This window comes from Moschus berezovskii, chromosome X (genome assembly GCF_049115385.1).
Source record: "Moschus berezovskii isolate FMDL1 chromosome X, NW_MosBer_1.0, whole genome shotgun sequence".
Classification (NCBI taxonomy): Eukaryota; Metazoa; Chordata; class Mammalia; order Artiodactyla; family Moschidae; genus Moschus; species Moschus berezovskii.
In genome coordinates, this window is record NC_142488.1 from 138,738,188 (window position 1) to 138,744,320 (window position 6,133).

Sequence of the window (6,133 nt, forward strand, 5' to 3'; positions counted from 1 at the left end):
TTTCACACATTGGAGAAGGAAATGGCAACCCACTCCAGTGTTCTTGCCTGGAGAATCCCAGGGACGGGGGAGCCTGGTGGGCTTCCGTCTATGGGGTCACACAGAGTCAGACACGACTGAAGTGACGCAGCAGCACCAGGGACATTCCTTGAGCTCTTTTGTAGCTCAGTTAGTAAAGAATCTGCCTGCAATGCAGGAGACCCGTGTTTGATTCCTGGGTTGCAAAAATTCCCTGGAGAAGGAAATGGCAACCCACTCAGTATTCTTGCCTGGAGAATCCCATGGACAGAGAAGCCTGGCAGACTACAGTCCATGTGGTCACAAGGGTCAGATGCAACTTAGCAACTAAAGCACCACCAGGGACACTCCAGGCTTCCCAGGTGGTACTAGTGGTATAGAACCCGCCTGCCAATTCAGGAGACATAAGAGATGTGGGTTCGATCCCTGGGTTGGGAAGATCTCCTGGAGAAGGAAATGGCAACCCAATCCAGTATTCTTGCCCAGAGCATCCCACAGACAGAGGAGACTGGTGGGCTACAGTCCATGGGGGCCCAAAGAGTCAGACATGACTGAAGCAACTGAGCATGTATGTGCACACACAGGGACACTCCAGAAAGACCCTTTCACCCACTGGCTTATGGGGTGAAAGGGCCTTTTCACACTCCCCAATGCAGGTATAAGCTAGAATTCATGGCATACTGGCCAGCTCCCTAAAAATGTCACCACTGTTAACATTTCTCTGTAACGGGCTAAGGAAGGGGAAAGTAAAAATTAGCATATCATCTATTTTCCTGCCTCTGGTCTGTGCATGCTTGGATGCTTCACTGACCTAAATTTTGCTTATCAGTCAATGCTATGCTCCTCTCAGGGCAAAATATAGCCACAAGAATTTTCATAGGAAGAGGTTCAGAGTAGAGATAGAAATTTAGAGCTAGAAAGAATCTTAAAAAGGTTCTAGTTCAACCCCTTGGCTTTAGAGATGAGAAAATATGAGGCTCCAAGATGAAGGGTAGTTTGCCCAGGTGTGGCAGACAATGGACATCACTAAGGTGTCCCAGACCTGCTCTTCTACCCTACCTATCTGACTAATGTCTCAGCTCAGAGTTTCCCTGGAGCTTCATCACTAATGGGCCTTCAGGTAAGTGCTGCACATCTATCCAAAGGACAAACTGGGAGGTCAGCCCCAGTCTAAAAACACCACTACTAACAGAGCCTGACTCACCTCTCTGAACCCAGTGACCAAGAAAGTCAGGGTTACTGGTGCCTGAGCATATACGTCCAGGACACTGTCACCCTCTTTCTTATGAAAGTCTGAGATTTCCCTCTAGTTTAGGTGACAGGATACTGCCATTTACTCATTTCTAACTCCCTTTTTTCTGATAAATGGTCTCACCCCTCTCTTGAACCCATCTTCTTCACTTCTACCAAAACGATATTTATGTTTTCCGTATTTCTAATGAATTCTTTTGTATTGTCATCCCCAAATCTACCTTTCCTAATGTCCTCAACTGCATTTCTATGCCTTCCATGGGATTTTTTCATTTTGTTTGGCAAAAACTGTGTCCATTATTAAGCAAGAAAATGGAAAATACAGAGAAGCAAAAACAAAAATAATCCCACCGCCTCTAGAATCATCACTGCTAACATTTGCAAAGTTTCAGAGGATAATTTGAATCATTGTAAGGCTTTCTTCCAGTTAACAGTGGCAGGGCCATTAGATCAATGTATCCTATTCTACTGAAAAATTACACTTAACTAATCATCTGTCTGACACCTGACAGCACCAAGTCTATTTCTACCTCAGAACCTTTGCACCAACTGTCCCCTCTGCCTGGAACACTTTTCCAAAGACTTCTCATGCTGGTTCCTTCTTGTTATTTCAGGTTTCTGCTCCTTCAGAGGAGCCTTCCTTACCAACTTTCTCACATTAGTACTGTCATTTTCAATCAGATCATCCTCTTCTATTCTCTGTATAACACTTATCACCACCTGATATTTTCTTTTTTAAAAATTTTATTTAGTTAGTTTTATTTTTGGCTGTGCTGAGTCGTCATTGCTTTGTGCAGGCTTTCTTGAGTTGCTTTGTGTAGGCCTCTCATTGCAGTGGCTACTCTTGTTATGGAGCACAGGCTCTAGGTACACGGGCTTCAGTAGTTGTGGTGCAAGGGCTCAGTAGTTGTGGTATGTGGGCTCCAGGACATGCAGGCTTCAGTAGTTGCAGCACACAAGTGCAGTAGCTGTGGCTCCAAGGCTCTAAGCATGGGCTCAGTAGCGCATAGTCTTAGTTGTTCTATGGCATGTGGAATCTTCCTGGGCCAGGGATTGAACCCATGCCTCCTGCATTGGCAGGTAGAATCTGCTGTGCCACCAGGGAAGTCCTCTTCTTTATTTCTTTACTTCTTTATAGTCTGTCTTCTTAACTAAGCTCCATGAAGATAGAAATCATGTCTGTCTTGTTCACCATTAGATACCTCAGCACCTAGCATAGTACCTGACACACATTAGGTAGTCGTAATGGTTTGAAAAAATAAATGAGTCATAAGAAGACAAGTACTTTTGATTGCACTGAGTGATCCATGCTTTCTTATGTTCTCTCTCATAACCAGTAGCATTGGAGTGCCTGTGAACTCCCTGGCATTGAAAAGTGATAACAGGCCTATGCAGGGTTAAGCTTAAGACTTACGAGCATTATCAGTGAGAATGTCATTGGTTCACTCTCTTACTTTAAATTAGTCACAGCATTAAAAACACCTTAAATTCACTGAATACCACACAATATAGGCAACTTGAATAAACACAAATAGTGAAGTTTGCCTTTAGCAGTACGCCTATGTTTAACTGAGGCTCTTTGAATAAGCAATGTTTCTCATAAGTCATTTCCATTTCTATACCTTTTAACCAAGACTTAATTATGATAGTATGATGTCAACATGAAACTCTACTCCTAGAAATCTACTACAAGCCTAAATATTAGTGGCCAAACCAATCCTGATCTCTAGCACACTAGATACTTAAACAGTCTCTCTTCCCAGAAAGCAGGACCTTTTGATATACAAAGCTAACTTGTCTAAATCCTATCTAATTTGAGGGAAAGAGTAATCTGACCTTTGAGGCCAATATTCAAATTGATTGTAAATATGCAAAAAGTAATAAAAATCAGAATTTTCCTTGAAGGAAACAAAGTGTTCCACCCATTGTGGGGGTATTTGGCAGACATGTCTATTCTAACTTTTAGGGGAGAAATGGCCAATATTGACAGTCAATCATTGAAGGCATTGACTTTACAGGCAAGAGTCCTGGGTCACATCTAAGATTCACCACTTACTAGGTGAACTTTGGCATAAGGTTTTAACCTCTTTAAAACTCAGACTGCTCATCTGTAAAATAGGTAATAATAGTACCTACCTCCAAAATGGGTTATAAAGGTTAGCCAACATACACTGCACTCTGGAATATACCTACTACACAGCACACATTCCACAAAGAATTGCTAATATGACTCTCTCTTTCTTTATATGTGTGTGTCTGTGTGTTTGTGTGTTTAACTTCTTTACCAAATGCGAATGCTTATAAGACATAGTTAGTATGAAATGGAGCTTCCCAGGTGACACTACTGGTAAAGAACCCACCTACCAATTCAGGAGATGCAAGAGATGTGGGTTTGAACCCTGGATCAGAAAGATCCTCTGGAGAAGGGAATGGCAACCCACTCCCATATTCTTGCCTGGAGAATCCATGGACAGAGCAGCCTGGTGGGCTACAGTCCATGGGGTTGCAGAGTCAGACACGACCAAAGTGACTTAACATGCAGACACACGTATGACTGATTTCCTTCGCTGTTCACCTGAAATTAGTATGAAATAGCTGGGAATCTTCTAAGACACAGGACAAATCAGCCATGGTGACATTTCTCAAGAAGTTCAAAGCTGGGTACAAGGGATGAATTGCAAACACAAATAACTAGAATCCAGGAAATTTATGGTAAAATGCTCCAAGAACTGAAATTGTAAAGGTCAGGTTCTAACAACTGAAGGTGAAAAAAACTCAAACCAAACCAGCTTAAGCATAAGGGTGATACATTGGTTATCAGAATCAAAAATGAGTCTCGGGGACTTGGACTGCCATTGATCACCCACTTTTGCTTGATTCCATTTGATAACCACACAACCAATAACCCCACAACCAAGGTAAGAGAAACCCAAATAAGACGGTAGGTATTGCAAGAGGGCATCAGAGGGCAGACACACTGAAATCATAATCACAGAAAACCAGTCACTCTGATCACACTGACCACAGCCCTGTCTAACTCAATGAAACTAACTCATGCCGTGTGAGGCCACCGAAGATGGGCGGGTCATGGTGGAGAGGTCTGACAGAATGTGGTCCATTGGCGAAGGAATGGCAAACCACTTCAGTATACTTGCCTTGAGAACCCCATGAACATTATGAAAAGGCAAAATTATAGGACACTGAGAGATGAACTCCCAAGGTCAGTAGGTGCCCAATATGCTACTGGAGATCAGTGGAGAAATAAATCCAGAAAGAATGAAGTGATGGAGCCAAAGCAAAAAAAAAAATACCCAGTTATGGATGTGACTGGTGATAGAAGCAAGGTCCGATGCTGTAAAGAGCAATAGTGCATAGGAACCTGGAATGTTAGGTCCAAGGATCAAGGCAAATTGGAAGCGGTCAAACAGGAGATGGCAAGAGTAAACGTTGACATTTTGGGAATCGGTGAACTAAAATGGACTGGAATTGGTGAATTTAAATCAGATGACCATTCTATCTACTACTGTGGGCAGGAATCCCTTAGAAGAAATGGAGTAGCCATCATAGTAAACAAAAGAGTCCAAAATGCAGTACTTGGATGCAATCTCAAAAACGACAGAATGATCTCTGTTCGTTTCCAAGGTAAACCATTCAATATTACAGTAATCCAAGCCTATGCCCCAACCAGTAATGCTGAAGAAGCCGAAGTTGAACAGTTCTGTGAAGATCTACAAGAACTTTTAGAACTAACACCCAAAAAAGATATCCTTTTCATTATAGGGGACTGGAATGCAAAAGTAGGAAGTCAAGAAACGCCTGGAGTAACAGGCAAATTTGGCCTTGGAGCGTGGAATGAAGCAGGGCAAAGGCTAATAGAGTTTTGCCAAAGGAATGAACTGGTCATAACTAACACCCTCTTTCAACAACACAAGAGAAGATTCTACACATGGACATCACCATATGGTCAAAACCGAAATCAGATTGATTATATTCTTTGCAGCCAAAGATGGAGAAGCTCTATACAGTTAGCAAAAAAAGACCAGGAGCTGACTGTGGCTCAGATCATGAACTCCTTATTGCCAAATTCAGATTTCAATTGAAGAAAGTAGGGAAAACCATAAGACCATTCAGATATGACCTAAATCAAATCCCTTATGATTATATAGTGGAAGTGAGAAATAGATTAAAGGGACTAGATCTGATAGAGTGCCTGAGGAGCTATGGATGGAGATTCGTGACACTGTACCGGAGACAGGGATCAAGAACATCCCCATGGAAAAGAAATGCAAAAAGTGTAAATGGCTGTCTGGTGAGGCCTTACAAATAGCTGTGAAAAGAAGAGAAGCGAAAAGCAAAGGAGAAAAGGAAAGATATAAGCATCTGAATGCAGAGTTCCAAAGAATAGCAAGGAGAGGTAAGAAAGCCTTCCTCAGTGATCAATGCAAAGAAATAGAGGAAAACAACAGAATAGGAAAAACAATAGATCTCTTCAAGAAAATTAGAGATACCAAGGGAACATTTCATGCAAAGATGGGCTCGATAAAGGACAGAAATGGTATGGACCTAACAGAAGCAGAAGATATTAAGAAGAGGTGGCAAGAATACACAGAAGAACTGTACTAAAAAGATCTTCATGACCAAGATAATCACGATGGTGTGATCACTCACCTAGAGTCAGACATCCTGGAATGTGAAGTCAAGTGGGCCTTAGAAAGCATCACTACGAACAAAGCTAGTGGAGGTGATGGAATTCTAGTTGAGCTATTTCAAATCTTGAAAGATGATGCTGTGAAAGTGCTGCACTCAATATGCCAGCAAAATTGGGAAACTCAGCTTTGGCCACTGGACTAGAAAAGGTCAGTTT